The sequence below is a fragment of the Taudactylus pleione genome, unplaced genomic scaffold, assembly GCF_031769625.1.
Source record: "Taudactylus pleione unplaced genomic scaffold, aTauple2 ptg000256l, whole genome shotgun sequence".
Taxonomy (NCBI): domain Eukaryota; kingdom Metazoa; phylum Chordata; class Amphibia; order Anura; family Myobatrachidae; genus Taudactylus; species Taudactylus pleione.
This window is the reverse complement of record NW_028284658.1, coordinates 407,735-430,065: the sequence shown is the minus strand read 5'-3', so window position 1 is coordinate 430,065 and position 22,331 is coordinate 407,735. Positions and strand designations below refer to the sequence as shown.

Genomic DNA, 22,331 nt, shown 5'->3' with positions numbered 1-22,331 from the left:
GAGCAAAATAAATGGACGTGTAGTGGAAGCTGGTAGTTTTCACTGCATTCAGCATGTCAGTCAAAATGTGTCAACCCAACTTTGAACAGAACTTTTATGTTAAATCTATCAGGAGGCAAAAAAAAAATTAAATTAGGGACAAGAATGTTCCATAGAAAGTACCACATGACAGTAATCACTGATGTGGTGGACTTTTTATTTATTGTGGTCTGTATATGACCGCAAACACAGGAAACCCACGAAAGACGTTAAGGAGCGCTTAGTTTGTTTCAACATTAGCAAAGCAACAACTCTTACAGCCCAATGGTATTGTGTTATAGATCAATTATATATAAACTTGATACACCTTTGCTGCTACCAGAATTACAAACAACAATTTTCAACAAAATACATCAAAATAGAGATCCTGTATACATAACATGAAAACACAAAACAGTAAAGTATTTTCATGTAGTAAGTGGAAAAAAATATTGATCTTGAACATCTAGTCTTAAACAGGCAATGTATTGTAAATTGTAATAGACTCACCCATCAAATTGTATTAGATAGGAAGAATCAGCACACAAAGCATAGTGGGATCAGCACACATTATTCACGTAATGAACGGGACTCTGCTGAACTGTAAATATTATACTGACTTACAATAATATAAAAGCACAATAGAGGTATGGTAAATTCATTGAACAAATTAACTACAAACAATTATTTAACATACGATAACAAATAAAATGGATAGCTCAAAAGGACTTAATAAAGATCCATTTTGCCAAATCTTAGCCCTAGGTCTTGGACCCCCCATCCCTTCCTGTTGTCTCGCTGGAGTGGACACTGGACCTGATTCACTACCGATCACAACTGCGATTACGCACGCAGATGACCGATTGTTGCATACAGCGCATGCAGTGACTACGCAGACCCATCACAGAGTGATTGAAAGGAAGTGACCGTTTGGGGTGGTCAGCGAAAAGCAGGTGTGCCAGTATGTTTAAATGCCTTTACAGGGGTGTGCATAAATTAACCACTGCAATGCCATACGCAGCTTGGGCTTTCACTGCGTGCAATGAGGTTAGCAATATCTGAGTAAGGTCTGACCTTGTACAAGTGCCTGTAAGGCTCCGATGGTACTCGATGTTACCGATGACTTGCTACTTGCCAAGTATTACGGATGTGTGTAAGGTAAAGTGGGCATCCTCATGTTAGGCTGCTACGGCATTGTGCTACCAATCATTGGCATATTTTCGCAGTGTGACTGCGTGCGTAATCGCAGCTTCGATCGCAATAGCGGTCCGTAATGAACCAGGCCCACTAAGGAGATGTGCAAGGGTCCCCCCAGCCAAAAAAACTGGAAACAGCTTAACTTTTTGAGGACACTCCTTTCCTCAAAATATAGAAAACATCCCCTTTAACTCCCCTCTTCCAATTTACCATTATAGTGATGCGTCTCAGGCCCATCACTAATGACAGGCATTTTGAAAGATGCCTGTATGTGGAAATGTGAACTACTAGCTGCAGAGGAGTTAAATCGGCAGCATATCTAGGTGACAGATTTGCAGCAAATAAACAGATGGGTCACCGTGGAAACAGGGAGGAAAAGGACATTTGGATTCCAAGATAACCCCCAAACTCAGGAAGGAACATGCGGCAGTGTAAAGTGATGTGGAGCATTCTCAAGCTGACAATGTCATTCCACAGAAATAAATGCTGAGAATCTATACGTGTATAATGAAAATGCCATGTCCCGTAATCAGGAGTTCATTTACCGTTCATTTTCCATACAAACAGGTAAATATTTCACCTTGTTAAACCTGACTGTGAATGACAAGGCAATTTTGTAAAGATGCCAGTTAAAAAATAAAAATAAATAACACCGGTTTGTAATGGGTCGGCAGTATTATATATGCTTCATAAGGCACAAACCTGGAAACTATATTACCAAGCGAGTCATTATCAGGAGAACCCCGATAGGCTTCACAGTTTGTAAAAATTAATGAGTGCAATATTTTTGAAGTCGAACAGCCTATAAACCTTAGTGACCTATTTGGCTATGCACAAACTTCCATACTATTCGCAAACTTCTTACAAAGCTCAGCGATGAGAAAAACATGCCTCCAAGATGATAATCAGTGCTGCCAATCACCCACTAACAGTGCAATGGCCCTATGTAAAACAGAAAATGACTAAAGGATTCAAAAACATAAGTTAAAAGCACAAACAGAATCTTATACTTAGGAGCATTAAATGCATTCATTCATTTTGCCTCAAAGCTTCCAAGCAGCATTTTGCACTATGTATAGCTCTCCATTGTACGGTTACCCATTGATCATGCTTATGAACACTGCCGGTGACGGATATAATGAAGCTTACGCTTTTCAGAAAGCATGTCTGCAGGCCAGGGCCATTAGCTTAATGTTATGGACTGGACCAAAGTGCGTTTAATAGGCACTAAGAAAGCTTACGCTTAGCACCTATGTGTAATGCCGTGTACACACTAAACGATAATTTGAACAATTACAATATCGTTATCGTTCAAAATATCGGCTGGTGTGTATGTGAAAAATGACCAGCAATGCGCGCTCCCGCTGGTCGTGTACGATAACCCAAGTCAGCTGTACATGCAGCAGCCCAAACTGGGGATATCGTGAGCGATACCATGCTGCTGGTTGGCATCGGCAAGTGGGTATACACTTGCCGATGCCCGCACCCTCACCGGGCCCGCCGACATCACCACATACACACATCGTGTAGTGTGTATGCGGCTTAAGAAGTCTAAAGATGAATAAATCATCCAGATACACTACACAGACAAGCCATAATCTTCAGGCAAACCATATGATTGGGACCCACAAGTTTCCTGCTCCTCATGACACAGCTGCTTTCAGTTTATGATAAATTCTGATATTACATAATACTGTACTTTATCTGTAAAACAAACCCCATGTCATAACATTTAGATAGTAATATAGATGCATTTATCCCTGTGGTTAAAGAACAGAACTCTGCTGTATTAACACATTAGTGACATTACTTTCTACATAATAAGCCTATCTATTGTATATTAACACCAAAGTACCCAGGCCAGATAAGTATACTAATATTCAAACCAGAGTATAGCTGCAGCATACCTAAACTACTCTATCATATATGCTATATACTAGTTCATAATCAGCCATACCAATAACAGGGATGCAGTGAAACATATAATAGTAATGAACATTGCTCGGTGGCAGCTAGCCTCTACTTGTTGATAGCAGAGGGAGACGGCAGTAAAGGATGGAGCACAGGATCTGTTTAGAGAGCACTGTACATGGTATTTACACTATAGATAAGTGGGTCCCAAGCTGGGTTGCCTTAGGAAACTTGCAGGGGTGCCTCAGGTTAGTGGTCCAGTACCAAATAAAATGATTTTTAGTCAGTGTGATAAGTAATGTCTAAATCCCCTTCACGGAGAAGACCCTGACGTCATCAGCTAATGTCATTCCCTACCATCTAAGTTGGCATAAAGGGGGAATATAACCTTGTGGTGAGCCCACAAAGGGACAACTTTCTTCTTTAGGTGGGGACAACTTTCGGTACTTGTGTTCTCTCAGCAATGAGTCCATAAAGTACACAAGTACCAAAGCCAGTGCTAATGGCTGTCAATCAAAAACTACGTGGACAAAAAGCAGCTCAGCCCTGCCAACCACCACATCAGCCCTGCCAACCACCACATCACCTAAGGATGACATTCGAGCACAATTTACTTAATTTTATTTCTCAGTGTGAAACTTTAGGCCAATGTGCTGTGGAAAAAATGCTGATACTCTAGGGCGCCGTGATTCAAAAAAGTTTGGGATTCACTTCCATAGACTAACATTGGAGCAGAATTCTAACAAATAACATGAACATAGCTGCTATATACAAAATGACACACTACTACTCAGGGATGGCGGGAACAGTATTTATGACCTGCAGACATGTTTCCTGATAGGTAAGGAATGCCTTGTAACACTTTCCCTCCACCTCAGTACTATATAGGAGACAGCATACCGTAGGAGTGACACATAGATCAGGGGCAGGATGTCCCTAGTACCAAAACATGGAGACAGGGTACAGAGCAAATGGATGAGTGCAGGTTTAATCACTGTATGGAGAAGTAACTGGAATACAACTCTGTGGCCTATGTACTCAGTGAGTGGGAGCAGCAAACAGGACACTATGGATCTATGGAGAGACCCAGTCACACGCGTACAGGACGTGGGAATAATAATAACCAGAAACAAAGTGCGAGAAAGGACCACGCCGTATATATGAGCGGTCACTGCTCCTATACAGCGTACTCTGTATTTCTCCCATAGTGACAGGTCCTCAGCTCACTCAGCAGCCTTCCGTACTTTAGGGCACGACCCATCCCACACAGGGATAACATGCTGCCTGCACACACATGACACACGCCAGGGACCCCGATGCGAATGTGGTCCCGCCCAGTCCCGGGCAGCACTCACCTGTGCTCCCTCTCCTCGCAGCGTACCGTTCCTGTCTTCTCTATCCAGAACAAACACACTTTCTGGGCGTGGGGGCAGCCAGCCAGCTGGCGGGCGTGTCAACGGAGATCGGGGCGTGGCTATGCCAGGGGGCGGGCGCGAATGCGGAAGCTGCTGATGAAGAAACACGTGAGTGGTGGGTAGTGAGTGAGTCATTAATCGATACGAAGCGGTCGGAGGGTAATCGGGGATATACAAGAAGCGTATGATCACCAGTGATAGTGCCGGGGAAGATCTCAGGTCACATAGCATTAGTTGCTTTCATGCCTGCAGCTGGTGTGTGTGATTGTTCCATGTGGCACTGACGTGTGCACTGTGAGTGGTATCGGGCTTCCCACAGATCCCGTATGTGCCTGATGTAACAAGTCTCGATGTGCATGATGAGGGGGCAAGCCTGGAGTTCGTGGGATAGGTCTGGACTTGCATAATTGAAGAATTCATTGCAAGCAAATGTCAGGTCAGCTGTTACTTACACATCAGTAAATTTGCTGACCTTCTGCACAGGGATTTAAAAAAATAGTAAACATGTCAGATGGTAATTGAAATAAATTTTAAATTTATATGAAAAATAAATTTAAGTAGGAAGTGAAGTAGCTGTCCTGTACATGAGGGCCCAGATCAGTCAATGTGTATAGGAGGTCAGTCATATGTGCCATGTATTGAACAAAGTGGTAAACAGAATATATACCCTTTAGATTGTAATAGTGCATACAAATAAAAATGAACGATAACGACCATATCGTTATCGTTCAGATCGTTAATTTTTTTGTGCCCAGCGATTCGCGGGCACGTATGGATAATAAAGATATCGACCATCACCCATGCACGCAGACCTACCTGGTTAATATCGACTAAGTTACATATGGAGTCGCTGACCCGTCGTTAATGGTGTGCTGGATGAACGATAACGATCATCCAGCACACCGATGAGGTGCAGGATGATCAGTCAGTGATATCGTTATCGTTGATTGATCATACCGTGTGTATGCACCATTAGCTCTTTTTCTGTCTGTTATTACCCAGTTTTCTTGTAATATGCTGGTGTTGAATAAGTAAATGTTATTACCTTTGAAAAAGCTACAGAAAGCCCACATAATTTAGAAACATAGAATTTGATACAAGGCTACAGTTAGCCTCTTATTCGGCCAGCTTCTTATTCACTTCTTATTCATTTTCCAGCTTCTTATTCAGAACATGTTATATTAAAACATCTAAATAAAGTTAGATCACTAAAGGGGCCTATCCATTTGACAACTTTTTGAACGATCCGACAAAAACCAGGAGGTTTTGGTTGGAACGTTCAGAAAGTAGTCTAATGGATAGCTGGCAAGGACCAGCGACGCGTGTGCACGCTGGGTCCTTGCAGATGTCGACTATCTGTGGAACATGCTTGTCAACCTTACACGAATCATCAGGTTCCACATGTTCGCAGATAGGAGGTCGGTCTCCTGCACTGAATGACGTTCAGTGCGGGCACCACACCTAGGCGACCTGAAGGACTGAGCGCTAGTTGTTCAATTTTTAAGGTCGCCTAATGGATAGGCCCCTTAAGTTAACACTATGTAAACATAAAATGTTGTCCTTAAAGCGGCCCATACACGGTGTGATTTTCAGTTGGTAAGATGTGTAGTACAATTGCCCTTGAAATTCTTCCCTTGAAACTCTCTCTACGATGAGTAAAAATGGTGTACGATTGGACATACGATCATACGATCCGATTTGTTGTTTCCGATTTCAAATCGTAAACAATTGTTTATTTTACTAAACTCCTCACAATACATCTTCTGGAATTTGAATAGGGGATTAGCTAGGGGGTATAAAAGGCAGTATCCATTTTACATCTGTGCAGACTATGCTCAGTAACTAGTGAGGCTTGGTTTTATACCCTCCTGAACGCTGTACTTTGCTAGTGTGTATTGCTTTGTTTTAAGGCTTGCCTTTTACAAAGTTTGTGTATTCTTTCTGATGGATTCCTATCGCCATAAGCTTCTGCTAGAGTATGGCTATCTGAGGCTGAAAGGTGTAGGGCCTGAGGAGAGGAGGAGGATGCGGTCTTGCTGGACCAAGTAGTGGCTGACGAGGAGGACAAGCCGTTCCTATATGCCCCTGCTGATGGAGATTAGGGAGAACAACCAGGACGATTATCGCAACTACCTGCGGATGGATGATGCCACATTCTAGGAGTTGCTGTTTCTGATGACCCCCGAAATCCAGAGGCAGGACACCAGCATGAGGATGGCCATTCAGGCTGAGGAGAGGTTGGTGGCTACCCTGAGGTACCTGGCTACAGGGAGGTCGTTTGAAGACCTGAAGTTTGGGACCCTCATTTCCACCCAGGCGTTGGGGCGCATCATCCCATAGACCTATGAGGCCATCGTGAAAGTTCTGAAGTTCCAGTACTTCAAGGTGAATAAAAACACAACAATGTATTTTTGTGTAAAGTTTTTTTTTTTTTATTTGGAAACACATATGTAACAACCAACATGGCTGTATTTAACGGTGTGTAACCATTGTTTGTTAGGGGTACAACAAAACCAACATGGTCTTTATATTAGCCAAACTAGTATATATCATGTTTTAAATACTGGCTGATACAGTGGCTAGGAAATATTCCTTCATGTAATTTTTTCCCTTTACAGGAACACACATATAAATGTCACAGAAAATAACTTGGGCATCAACCAGTTTTTGGATGCCCAATAGATAGCCAGCTGCTGGGTATAGGGTGTGTCAGATGACGGGTTGAAGAGTGCAAGAAGCGCATGGCGCAAGTGCAGATTGAGGCCCCCGGCAAACCACAATCTGCCCTTGCGCCATGCATTTGGTCACCCTCTCCAAACCGCATCGTCCGCACCCTGTATCCTGCAGAAGGTTTTGGGCAACAAAAAACTGCCTAAATGTTTAATTGAAGAATAATTTTGTAAATAGGGTTCCTCCTCAATGCCAGACAACATGGCACGATAAAGCACCTCTGAAAAGGAGGATGTTGAGGGGTAGGATGCCTCAGGCGTACTGTAGGTGGTGGTGGGGGTGTGTGGGTTGGGATGGTGTTTGGGCCATTCTTCCAGTGTCCTGGTAGTTTGGTGGTGGAAATAAAGGCTCTGCCATATACCCATGGCCCGTATTGGCTCCGGAGGTGAGTATCGGCTCCTTTATCACCCTGGAAGAATTTTCAAGTAGCTTCCTTTTCCCCTGCATGATGTCAAAAATTAGCCTTTCAGCGTGAAGTTGCTGATCCACATCCATTGGCACGGAGAGTGTTGGCAACATGTGAACCCAGACTATCAAATTGATCTGGTGGTTTGGCTAGGGCCTGCTTTAAATGCTGCAATAGGGGATCAGGGGCTGGCAGTGGCAGGTTATGACGTGCCGTTCTTTGTATACGACGTGGTAGCTCTGCCACTTCTGGCACAACTTCAGCAGGCTGTGTTAACTGTGGGCTTGCACTTGTGTCAAACTCCGATGTAGCAGACTATAGGAGGAGAGATATGAAAATATTAGTTTATTGTATTTATTTAAATTAATTAGTTTTTTTGTTTGTTTTTTAGTTTCCAACATCGATGGAGGACTGGAAGACCATTGGCAATGAATTTGAAATTCGATGGAATTTCCCAAATTGCGGAGGAGCCATTGATGGGAAACATATACGCACTATCCCGCTTCCCCACAGTGGCTCATTTTATTTCAATTATAAGGGCATTCATAGTATTGTGCTGATGGCGGTGGCAAATGCCAACTACCAATTTATTTTTGTTGATGTGGGGAAAAATGGCCGTGCTTCCGATGGTGGTTCCTTCAAGCTTAACGGAATTTTATGACCGACTCACCACCAACCGTCTAAAATTGCCGACAACAGCGGATATGAAGCACGGCCTGAACTTTGTATTTGTGGCAGACGAGGCATTTGCTCTTCATCAACATTTAATGAAGCCGTATGGACAAAGGGGACTGACCATAGAAAAACACAGTTTCAACTATGGCCTATCCAGGGCCCAGCGTATAGTTGAAAATGCTTCTAGAATTACGTGTAGTCGTTTCCGGATATTCCATACGGCTATAAACCTTCGTGTGGACAAAATTGATTCTGTGGTCGTGGCCTGTTGTGTCCTACACAATTTTTTGCGGGCCAAAAACACCAACCAACTTGAACCAACGGCTATGAACTTGGACGAACAGGAACAACCACACGAGGTTGCCCAAATGCCCTCTGTCGCAACACCCACAGTGAGGGAGACACTACCAACTGCACGGGCAAAACAGGTCAGGGAGGAATACCTGGCCTACTTTAATGGAGTGGGGGCAGTACCATGTCAGGAAGACAACATACGATAAAAGACAATTTTAATTAGACTTACAAGATCCAGAGAGGACGGTGGTTCACTCCCTAGGTTCTCAGAAGACTCCTCCTCGGGGACCGCGTCCACTAAAAGACTTCTGGATTCACGCTGCCGCTTCACTTCATGAAGGAACTCCAGAAGATGATAGTACTATAATGCTTTATTATAGATATCATCTGCCCTCGCTCCAGATGCCCGGGAGTCAGTTTCCTTCTCCCTCTCCCTCACGTAAACTGTCCGCAAGTTCTGGATCCTCAGTTTGACCCATTTGGGGGTTGCCTCGTCGTGATACGTAAGGCTGAAGGTCACCATTTCTTCAATAGCAGCAGACTTTTTTTTGCTTGTTCATATAATCCTAGGGCTTAATTTTCCATAGGCACTCATGGGCCCTGTACAACTCCAAGAAGCCGGTGATGAACTGCCGTTCTCTAATGCTTGTCATTTCTGGTGAAATAAAAAACATAAACTGCGTAAACATGTAGCCTTTGACATTCAAAACTGTATAAAAATCTGCTTTAACACAGTTTGTTTGAAAATGTTTATGATGGTTTCAGTTTTATAGTTTATAAAGTTGAATAGTTCTAAAATAAATAAAAAGATTCTAAAAAAAAATGCTCCTTAATATCTAAATAAGGGTATACCAGGGTACAATTAAACATTGGTGGCACAGTGGTATAAACAAGGGTGTGCCAGGGTACATTAAAACATGGGTGGCACAGTGGTATAAACAAGGGTGTGCCAGGGTACATTAAAACATGGGTGGCACAGTGGTATAAACAAGGGTGTGCCAGGGTACATTAATACATGCGTGGCACAGTGGTATAAACAAGGGTGTGCCAGGGTACATTAAAACATGGGTGGCACAGTGGTATAAACAAGGGTGTGCCAGGGTATTATTAACATTGGTGGTACAAACAAGGGTGTGCCAGGGTACAATTAAACATTGGTGGCACAGCGGTATAAGCAAGTGTACCAGGGGAATAAACATTGGTGGCACAGTGGTTACAGGGTAGCCTGTATAGTATATAAATAGTCACTTACCAAGGCGCATGATGCTGCTTGCTGTTCTCCGTTCTGTTGTCTCTCAATCTCAAAATGAAGAAGGGGAATGGCTAGGGATTTTGCAAGACATCGGATCGTAAATACACAAAAACTACTACGATGTGTGTCACATCGTACAGAACAGGTCGTAATCTTACGGTTTTCCCATAAGATGTACGATGCAGATCTATGACGGCGGGGACGCCCATCGTAAATGGGCAAAAACCACACGATGTACATGATTGATCGCTACAATCGATCTAAATCGTTCACATCGTGTAAAAAATCGCACCCTGTATGGACCGCTTTACACAAATTTCAATTGTATTTTACCTGGCACATAAAGGTTTTGGGCATAAATAAGGCAGTAAAGTGGGCACAGGCACCAGATTTTGTCATTATAAATGACCATATAAAATGTTTTTATACACAATTATATTTAATCTAAAATAAATAACAAAAATAATAATAATAATAAACACAAAATTAGAACAACTCATTAAAATACTTAAAAATACACATGATATAAAAATCGAAATAAATGTGGATATACTCCGTTTCACCAGACTGGCGCTGCTGGTAATGTAATTTGCTAGTGCCAATAAAAGTCAGTGTTTGTCAATGGACATAATTACCGGTATCCAGAAAGTCCTAGAGGAAAAGTGCTTGGGCCTCGATAGTGTGAGTAGCAGCTATTGAAAATTCTGAATGCACAAACGGTAAAGTAATCTCACAAGATCAGGAGTTTCACCAGGCTTGTGAGATTACAGTGCCTTGCAAAAGTATTCACTCCCTTGGTTTTTTACCTTTTTTGTTACATTACATACAACCTGTAAAAAAAATTTTTTTTAATGTTACGGATCTACAGAAAATAGTTATTTTGGTGTGAGTGAAATGAGAAAAATATATATAAAAAAAGAATATAAATAAAATTCTGAAAATTTGCATGTGCATACGTAATCACCCCCTTTGCTATGAAGCCCCTCAAAAGTTCTGGTGCAACCAATTACCTTCAGAAGTCACATAATTAGTGAAATGAAGTCCACCTGTGTGAAATCTAAGTGTCACATGATCTGTCAATATAAACACACCTTTTCTGAAAGGCCCCAGAGGCTGCAACACCACTAAGCAAGAGGCATCACATAATGAAGACCAGTGAGCTCTCCAAACAAGTCAGGGACAAAGTTGTTGAGAAGTACAATTCTGGGTTGGGTTATAAAAAAATATCCAAATCTTTGATGATCCCACGGAGCAGCATCAAATCCATCATCCTCAAATGGAAAGAACATGGTACCACAACATACCTGCCAAGAGAGGGCCGCCCACAAAAATTCAAAGACCGGGCAAGGAGGGCATTAATCAGAGAGGCAGCACAGAGACCAAAGGTAACCCTGAAGGTGCTGCAGAGTTCCACAGCGTGCATGTGACCACAATAAGCCGTACACTCCATAGAGCTGGGCTTATGGAAGAGTGGCCAGAAAAAAGCCATTACTTAGTGATAAAAATAAGAAGACACGATTTGTTTGCCAAAAGGCATGTGGGAAACTCTCCAAATGTATGGAGGAAGGTGCTCTGGTCAGATGAGACTAAAATTTAACTTTTCGGCCACCAAGGAAAACGCTATGTCTGGCGCAAATCCACCACATCCCATCACCCCAAGAACACCATCGCCACAGTGAAACATGGTGGTGGCAGCATCATGCTGTGGGGATGTTTTTCAGTGGCAGACACTGGGAAACTGATTCGAGTCGAGGGAAAGATGGATGGTGCTAAATACAGGGATATTCTTGAGCAAAACCTGTTTCAGTCTGCCTGTGATTTCAGACTGGGACAGAGGTTCACATTCCAGCAGGACAATGACCCGAAGCATACTGCTAAAGCACAGGTTCTCAAACGTGATCCTCAGGACCCCAAACAGTGCATGTTTTCCAGGTCTCCTCACAGAATCAGTGAAATAATTAGCTCCACCTGTGGATTTTTTAAAATGTGTCAGTGAGTAATGAATACACCTGTGCTTCTGTTGGGTGACCTGCAAAACATGACCTAGTGGGGTCCTGAGGACCGAGTTTGAGAACCACTGTGCTAAAGCAACACTCGAGTGGTTTAAGGGGAAACATTTAAATGTGTTGGAATGGCCTAGTCAAAGTCCAGATCTCAATCCAATTGAGAATCTGTGGTCAGACTTGAAGATTGCTGTTCACAAGCGGAAACCATCCAACATGAAGGAGCTGGAGCAGTTTTGCTTTGAGGAATGGGCAAAAATCCCAGGGGCTAGATGCGGCAAGCTCATAGAGACTTATCAAAAGCGACTTGCTGCTGTAATTGCAGCAAAAGGTGGCTCGACAAAGTACTGACTTTAGGTGGGTGAATAGTTATGCACGCTGAAGTTTTGTTATGTTGTCCTAAATGTTGTTTGATTCACAATATAAGAAAAAACACAACTTCACAGTTGAAGGCATGTTCTGTGAATGAAATGATGCACACCTTCAAACAATCCATTTTAATTCCAGTTTGTGAGGCAACAAAACATAAAAATGCAAAGGGGGTGAATAATTTCGCAAGGCTCTGTAACTTACTGTTTGTGCATTCAGAATTTTCTTTAGCTGCTACTCAAACTATCGTGGACCACTGAACTTTTCCTCTAGGACTTTCTGGATACCGGTAATTATGTCCATGAACAAATACTGACTTTTATTGGCACTAGCAATTTACATTACCATCAGCAACAGTCTTGTGAAACGGAGAATATCCACATTTATTTTGATCTTTATATCATGTATTTCTTTATGTATTTTAGAGAGTTGTTCTAATCTTGTGTTTGTTATTTATTTTAGATTAAATAGAATTGTGTATAAAAACATTTTATATGGTTATTTATAATTTATTTATACTCCTGAGTGCCATCTTTACTTGTTTTCTGGTTTTGACATTTTTGCGTTTACCTAGGTGACTACTAGGTTTGTATGCCTGCATAAGAGGTGTTTCAACATAAAATTATTTGTTTGCTGATTTGTAACATTTTATTCATCTATTTAGTCATTTAATGGTGTTTAGGCACCTTTTTTGAATTCCATCGATATTTCGGCTGACACCTGACAGCGCCTACTTTTTGACATATTACCAGATTTTTTCATTTTGAATAAGAATCTGTAGTTGTGCAAGGGTTAAATAGCTTCGGTCAACACATTTCAAACTTGGAACCCACAGAGAGTGGTCACATACATATGACTCACTTGCCATTTGCCTTTACCAACAAGGTTTTGGGCATAAATAGGGCAGTAAAGTGGGCACAGTCACCAGATTGTCATTTTGAATAAGAAGATGTAGTTGTGCAAGGGTTAACTAGCCTTGGTCAACACATTTTACACTTGGAACCCAGAGAGACGGTGGTCACATACATATGACCCACTTTGCCATTTGCCTTGACCAACAGGGATTTTGGCATAAATAGAGCAGTAAACCCGGCACAGTCACCAGATAATGTCATTTTGAATAAGAAGCTGTAGTTGTGCAAGGGTTAACTAGCCTCGGTCAACAAATTTTAACCTTGGAACCCACAGTGGGTGGTAACATACATATGACCCATTTGCCTTGACCAACAAGGTTTTGGGCATAAATAGGGCAGTAAAGCGGGCGCAGGCGCCAGATGTTGTTATTTTGAATATGTAGCTGTAGTTGTGCAAGGGTTAACTAGCCTAGGTCAATTAATTTTACACTTGGAACCCACAGAGGGTGGTCACATACATATGACCCACTTGCCATTTGCCTTGACCAACAAGGTTTTGGGCATAAATAGGGCAGTAAAGCTGGCACAGGGACTAGAGTTTGTCATCTTGAAAAAGAAGCTGTAGTTGTACAAGGGTTAAATAGCCTCTGTCAACTAATTTTACACTTAGAACCCACAGAGGTTGGTCACATACATATGACCCACTTGCCATTTGCCTTTACCAACAAGGTTTTGGGCATAAATAGGGCAGTAAAGTGGGCACAGTCACCAGATTGTCATTTTGAATAAGAAGATGTAGTTGTGCAAGGGTTAACTAGCCTTGGTCAACACATTTTACACTTGGAACCCAGAGAGACGGTGGTCACATACATATGACCCACTTTGCCATTTGCCTTGACCAACAGGGATTTTGGCATAAATAGAGCAGTAAACCCGGCACAGTCACCAGATATTGTCATTTTGAATAAGAAGCTGTAGTTGTGCAAGGGTTAACTAGCCTCGGTCAACAAATTTTACCCTTGGAACCCACAGTGGGTGGTAACATACATATGACCCATTTGCCTTGACCAACAAGGTTTTGGGCATAAATAGGGCAGTAAAGCGGGCGCAGGCGCCAGATGTTGTTATTTTGAATATGTAGCTGTAGTTGTGCAAGGGTTAACTAGCCTAGGTCAATTAATTTTACACTTGGAACCCACAGAGGGTGGTCACATACATATGACCCACTTGCCATTTGCCTTGACCAACAAGGTTTTGGGCATAAATAGGGCAGTAAAGTGGGCACATGCACTAGAGTTTGTCCTTTTGAATAAGAAGCTGTAGTTGTTCAAGGGTTAACTAGCCTTGGTCAACAAATTTCAAGCTTGGAACCCACAGAGGGTGGTCAGGTACATATGACCCACTTGCCATATGCCTTGACCAACAAGGTTTTGGGCATAAATAGGGCAGTAAAGTGGGCACATGCACTAGAGTTTGTCCTTTTGAATAAGAAGCTGTAGTTGTTCAAGGGTTAACTAGCCTTGGTCAACAAATTTCAAGCTTGGAACCCACAGAGGGTGGTCAGGTACATATGACCCACTTGCCATATGCCTTGACCAACAAGGATTTGTGCATGAAATAGGGTGAAAAAGCGGGCACAGGCACCAGATGTTGTCATTTTGAATAAGAAGCTGTAGTTGTGCAAGGATTAAGTAGCCTCAGTTAAGTTGCCCTGGGCGCCAAAACCATAGTTACACCCCTGGACCTTGGTCACTGTTACCTGGGTGAAGACTGCTGTGGCAGTGGAAGTTGGCCAGCTCAAGGTAAAGACTACAGGAAGCCCTGAGATGGTGGGAGTCAGCCCACCTCGGGTGAAGAACACATTGTGGTCGTGGCAGAACTAGGCTTAGTTCAGCCGTAGGCTATTTTAATTGTCAGGCATTAGGCCCGTGGCCACTGTGGGCATTAAGCTCTAATCAGCAGGGACGGTCTTTGTTAGGCGGACAATAAGCCCGAGACAGAGAGGGCACTAGTCCCAAAAGGCATAAGAGGCATTAGGCCCTATAGGGTTCATTTGGGGGTTCCACATCACTAACCCATTGTTAGATGGGCAATAGGCCCTATATAGTGTCATTGACCCCCTAGAAGGCAGGCACTAGGCCTGAGGCAGCAGAAGATCATTAAGCCCTGTAGTACTGTTCTGATTTGATAAGAATGTATTGTGGTTTGTGACCTTGTTACCTCGTCATCTCAGCTACTGCAATCAGGCCTCCATTAAAAGGTAGGCTGTAGTAAGGTACCTGCTTGTGATTATTGTAATGCTTTGTAACTGCATTATTACATTGTACATTGTCCTGTAACAATTATTGCATTATTGGTGTAGATGCATTGTTGGGGAGCATAGGAGTAGCATGGTGATATGGAGTGCACTACATCCAGCCTGTATTGCTGTTGGCAGGGTACTGATGTATGTTTGAGAAGTCAGGTATGTTTGAGAAGTGGTACACACTAAAGAAAGAAGTCAGTATAGTAAAGCCGTGTGGGTGGCTGTTTTTTTGTGTTTATTTCCAGGTACCGAGAACGGGACCATTTGTCCGTTGCCCAAATTATTTATGCCCAAATCCTTGTTGGTCAAGGCAAATGGCAAGTGGGTCACATGTATGTGACCATCCTCTGTGGGTTCCAAGTGCAAAATTTGTTGACCAAGGCTAGTAAGCCCTTGCATAACTACAGCTTCTTATTTAAAATGACAAAATCTGGTGCCTATGCCCGCTTTACTGCCCTATTTATGCCCAAAACCTTTTTGTGGCAAGTAAAATACAATTGAAATTTTTGTAAGGGATACAATTTTTTGTTTACATAGTGTTAACTTAGTGATCTAACTTTATTTAAATGTTTTAATATAACATGTTCTGAATAAGAAGCTGGAAAATGAATAAGAAGTGAATAAGTAGCTAACTGTAGCCTCGTGAATTTGACAGCAGATAAGAACTACTTGGCGCATCTAGACTGCCCTTTTTTAACCTTTCGGAAACTTGGGTGGCGCTCCTAACCTCAACCCTATATCATAATTGCCAAGTTTCCCACAATTGCCGGGAGCCTCCTGAAAATCGGGGGACGCTCTTGGCCGCCCCTAAGAGAGGTCAAGTCTACTGGACTGGCCAACACCCCCCACTTCTCCCTGCACTTACCTGGTGAAAGTGGCCAATGACGCGTTTCTCGCTGAATCGCATCATTGTAGCCCCGTACCCTGCTTTACAATGCTGGAAATCTCGGCATTGGATATCATGGGGCGGGGCAACCATGACGCAACCCCGCTTGCAGTCGCCATGCCCCCTGCAGCACCGACCTGACTGCCCCCTCCCAAAGGGGACAGCCAGAAAGTCAGCATGTATCATACTTGCCTACTCTCCCGGTACTGCTGGGAGCCTCCCAAAAATCGGGTGTTGCTCCCTGCCTCTCGCAAGAGTAGGCAAGTCTCCCGGAATGGCCGCCGGCGCCCGCATGCGAAAGTGGGCGGTCTGGCGGTGTGATGACGTGATTCGCGTTTAATTGTGTAATCGTAATCCAGCCCCCTGCTTTATAATGCCGGTAATGCCACCCCCCGCCCACTTCAGCCGACCCCACACTACCCATTGCACCGACCTGGCAGCCTTCTCTCTGAGGGGCTGCCAGAATGCCCGTAAGTATGACATGTATGCTCTCTATTAGGGGTGGGCAATAAACGGCCCCTCAGCTCTATATGATCCTTAGTTCTTTTTAAGGATATTCTTATGCCTATCCCAAGCATGTTTAAATTGCTCTGCTGTTTTAGCCTCTGTCACCTCTGATGGGAGGCTATTTCACTTATCCACCACCCTTTCTGTGAAGTAATTTTTCCTCAGATGTCCTTTACCTACCTCCCTCCAGTTTCAGTACTTATCCTCATGTTCTAATACTTCTCTTCCTTTGAAGAATGTTTCCCTCCTGTACCTTGTTAAATTTCTTAATATGTTTGAACGTTTCTATCATGTCTTCCCTTTCCCTTCTCCAAACTATACATATTAAGATCTTTTAGTCTTTTCTGGTAAGTTTTGTGATGTAGGCCATGTACCAATTTAGTTGATTGTCTTTGTACAGTCTCTAATGTATTTATAGCCTTCTAGAGATATAGGCTTCAGAACTGAACACAGTATTCTAGAAGAGGCCGTACCAATGACCTGTACAGGGACATTATTACTTCTTTTTTCCTGCTACTAATTCCTCTCCCTATCCAACCAAGCAATCTGACTTGCCTTTCTCATTGCTTTGTTGCATTGCTTACCTGCACGTACCTGTCCCACATACATTTACATCTCACCATACCTGTCCCACATTATTTACACCTCCACGTATCTGTTCCACATCATTTACACCTCCACGTATCTGTTCCACATCATTTACACCTCCACGTACCTGTCCCACATTATTTACACCTCCACGTATCTGTCTCACATCATTTACACCTCCACATACCTGTCCCACATCATTTACATCTCACCATACCTGTCCCACATCATTTACATCTCACCATACCTGTCCCACATCATTTACACCTTCACATGCCTGTCCCGCATCATTTACACCTCCACATGCCTGTCCCACATTATTTACACCTCCACATACCTATCCCACATCATTTACACCCCCACATACCTGTCTCACATCATTTACACCTCCACATATCTGTCCCACATAATTTACACCTCCACATACCTGTCCTACATAATTTACACCTCCACATACCTGTCCCGCATCATTTACACCTCCACATAGCTGTCCTACATCACTTACACCCCCACATATCTTTCCCACATCATTTACACCTCAACATAGCTGTCCCACATCATTTACACCTCCATATACCTGTCCCACATCACTTATACCTCCACATACCTGTCCTATATCATTTACACCTCCACATACCTGTCCTACATCATTTACACCTCCACATACCTGTCCCACATCACTTACACCCCCACATACCTGTCCCACATCACTTACACCCCCACATACCTGTCCCACATCACTTACACCCCCACATACCTGTCCCACATCACTTACACCCCCACATACCTGTCCCACATCACTTACACCCCCACATACCTGTCCTACATCATTTACGCCTCCATATAGCTGTCCTACATCATTTACGCCTCCATATACCTGTCCCACATCATTTACGCCTCCACATAGCTGTCCTACATCATTTACACCTCCACATAGCTGTCCTACATCATTTACACCTCCACATGCCTGTCCTACATCATTTACACCTCCACATGGGTTCCAGACTATAGACAGACCGTAATTAGTTAAACAATGGCTAGATAGACACCAGATATTAGACAGTTAATAGTTAGACAAGGATAAAAGTTTGACACAGACAAAGTTAAACACACTAAAGTTAGACCTGTAATAAGTTTGACAGGTACAAAAGGTCGACAGGGTCAAAAGTTGGACATGAAAAATATTGACACAAAAATGGTAGACACATTTTTTTATTTTTTGTTAGGGTTAGGCACTTACCCTCATGGTTAGGGTTAGGCACTTACCCAGACGGTTTGGTTAGGCACCTGGAGGGAGGGGGAGGGTTAGGGTGAAGATTAGGGCTAAAAAAATAATAATAATTGTCGACCATTTTTGTGTCAACCATTTTCATGTCGAACTTTTGACCCTGTCGACCTTTTGTACCTGTCAAACTTTTTACATGTATGACTTTTGTATGTGTCTAACTTTTTTCCCTGTCTAACTATTGACTGTTTAACATCTGGTGTCTATCTAGACATTGTCTAACTAATTACTGTCTATCTCTTATACCACCCCCCCACATACCTGTCCCACATTATTTACACCCCCACATAGCTGTCCTACATCATTTACACCCCCACATACCTGTCCCGCATCATTTAACCCATTATTGAGCTTTTTAGAGAAAATAACCTGAAAACTGATATGTCTTTTTTGGCCAAATTAAACTCTTTAAATCCCTCCGAGTGCATTTTTATTCATTCGGAGGAGTGTACCAGAGTTTCTGCACTATGACCCATTTTTACCTTAAAATAAAGATTTCCCCTACCTTTTCACCTGCTCAGGGGGGGTGCAAACAAAAAAGGCATATTTCCTCAGAAAGTGCAGGCCTCTCAGGACCTAACTTACACCTAAAAGAATTGACCCCTATTAATGGTTTTAGATCATAATAGTTTTTATTAAAATTTATTTTGAATATATACTAGTATATTACATATACTTACAGTTTATGCCAGTGGTTCCCCAATTTTCTCAGTTCTAGACTCCCTTAGGGTCTCCATAATTTTTATTAAGGAACCCCTAAGCCAAACTAATTACAGAACAGTCCTGTTTTTTTAGTAATTAGGTCAGCATAACATAATAAGTATTTAAAAAAGAAAAACTATGCTATTCTTACCCATTGCCCCTCCATCTCTTTACCATTGCGCTTTCTGTCTCTCTCCCATTTTACCTCTGTCTCTCCCTTTACTCCCTCCACATCTCTCCCTTTGCCACCTCCATGTCTCTCCCTTTGCCCCTTCTATGTCTCTCACTTTGCCTCCTCCATGTCTCTCCCTTTGCACCTCCATGTCTCTCCATATGCCCCCCTCCATCTCTCCCTCTCCATGTCTCTCCATTTGCCCCCTCCATGTCTCTCCATTTGCCCCCTCCATGTCTCTCCATTTGCCCCCTCCACGTCTCTCCCTTTGCCCCCTACATGTCTCTCCATATGCCCCTCTCCATGACCCCCTCTTACCTTTAGTTGTGATCATCAGTACCGTACTCCTGCATCGCTCCTTAGATCAGACATTTCCTGTCTGACCTCCCACAACGCACTGAGCTGTAGGACCCAATTCAACAACAGGCAGCCTCAGGAATCCCTGCCTGTTGCTTTACAGTGACAGCTCTCCTCCACTCATCGCAACACCCCCCGCCACTGCTTCGCTCTACTCTGTGCCAACCCCTTTCCCACCCATGCAAGAAAAATAATTTTAGACAAAAAAAAATACACTGGCCGGCCTCTTGAGGCCACCGCCCACCATGACACCCCGGTGACAGCACCACGGCGCCCCAGAGAGCCGCGGCACACAGTTTGGGAACCACTGGTTTATAAACTATATTTTATTGCGTGAATGTCTCTGACTGCAGTACTGAGATAATATTTTCTTACTGGTTTGTGAGGTTTGTGACCCTATCACAGCAGGTTGGGACAAAGTTATAACATTAATATCAATATTATTCATCTCTATAGTTCTCTTGTTTGATAACACCCATACCGGCGCCTGGGGTTTTATTTTATTATAATTTTTATTCAGTGGCTAGTTACTCTACTTTTTTATTTATACCCCTTTCACACATATATCAAAATCCCAGGTTTTGCACGTGAACGCACATCAATCTGGGATTTTGCTATGTGTGAATAGAAACAACCCGGGATTAAGTCCCGGGTCCACGACCCTGCTCTTTACCAGGGTCTTACTGAGACCAGGGAATTTGCCAAGTTGATAAACTCGGCTTTTTCCTTGATCTTAAGTCTGGAAGGTGTATTAGTGGCTAGCTCAACATTGTTGCCTCTTTGATACTGGTTTACCATTGGGGTTTATCATTTGTCGTTAGCTATTGTTCTACCACTCCATCGCACATGGAGATTTGCGATATATTAAATATACTTTCTGGGTTGATTTTATGTCATTTTCATTTTGGTATGTTTGCACTCAAGATTTGTATGGTATACACTGTTCTCTATTGTTATTTCACTGTCAAATGTAATAGTTGTTTAGGTTTACTGCATTGGTGGTTATATACTTGCCCACCACTCACATGTAACATTTTACTGTTTATCCTGAACTTGGTAGGGATGTGAACACACATGTGAAGAAATTTAAGGGGCTCTATGGAATCAGTAATCTGAGAGGGGTGGTCATACTGAGGGCCTGATTCAGAGCCAGACGCTATTTGCGGACGGTCGTTCTAAAAAAGGGGTCGGATATTTAAATTGAGCGCTCGCTCTTTGCGGTGTGTTGACGCCTCTGTCTGTACGAGCATTCGAAAAATGCTCTCGCTATTTTGTAAAGACTCCCCTTTGCCGTTCGCATCACACGTCATCTCCGGTATTTATTAGATTGATCGGGAACATCGAAAGGCATCTGAACTGCTCGCAGTGGTTGTGGTAGGATTTTCTTACCGCTATCACTGCGAGCAGTTCAGGCTAAAAGACAACCAAGTGACGTGGTCGATGACGCTCCTTTACTAATTATGCACTCCCATTAAACGCACTTTTGACCATTCGGATCTCCACTCCCCCGTTTTCAAGCACCTTCCCCTGTTACCACCCACAAACGGTACATTCTGTCACTCAAATTAGCAGCCCCTCGCTGTTTTACGAGCGCATGATTTCTGACCGCAATGACTGGATTGCGCATGAGCATTATGACCCATACGCATGCGCAGTTGTGCGAACATCGCTCAGAGCGAACGAGCGGCCGCTTACAAGCGGCTCTGAATCAGGCCCACAAGCCTAAAGAAACCTTTATAGGAACAGCCTTTCTTTCACATGTCAGTTCTTTGGACCACTGTTGAATCGTAAATAAACCTTTAGTACATTCCTGCCTATAAACCTCTAAGATTCACCTGACTAGAACCTCTAAGACAAAACCTGCCTATACCTTCTAAAACCACAAGATGTCGCTAATTAGCGCTGTGTTTAATTATACCATTAATAAAACTCGGTAAGACAGTTGAATAGCGGTCCAACGCGCTAAAAAGATTATTATTCAGGTAAAAGTACAGATGTTACCACGCTATGATCTAACAATGAGCGCAAAATAAATTGTACAAACATTAGGTCATAAGGTACAGTCAATACATATGTGTGCGCTCTGGGACCAGATACCGGCTTCAATAATGAGGCCTCCGTCGAACAGCATAACAGGAACACCGCAGACTGGCATCTTGTTTCAGAGCACTCACATATATACCCGTACTGGGACAAGCAATACAATAGAATACGTTGGCAGGTTCTCATTGGTTCCTTTTCTTGCTTCTTCCGTTACAGTACAATTCATAGGTCAGTGCAAAGACACCACCCAGCCTCTAACAGCCTGATTGTGTTCACCTTCCTGCTGCATAATAAATCTAATCTAACTATGGCATACAACATTTCAAGAAGTTATTCTCTCTAACATTCATATTTCATAGCCG

General features: G+C 42.9%; 1 protein-coding gene across 4 annotated transcripts in view; it reads right to left on the bottom strand.

Annotated features, from left to right (window-relative positions):
- Positions 1–4,584, bottom strand: part of RHBDF2 (rhomboid 5 homolog 2) — a 94,035-nt gene extending 89,451 nt beyond the window's left edge. For 2 of the 4 annotated variants that reach the window (XR_015879429.1, XM_088480540.1), the window contains exon 1: positions 4,482–4,584. The gene's annotated coding sequence lies outside the window, so the exon portion shown is untranslated. Of the gene's footprint in view, positions 1–4,316; positions 4,410–4,481 lie in introns of those variants that run through there. The other 2 variants (XM_088480541.1, XM_088480542.1) reach the window with 2 other exon arrangements.
- Between the last annotated feature and the right edge of the window lie 17,747 nt (positions 4,585–22,331).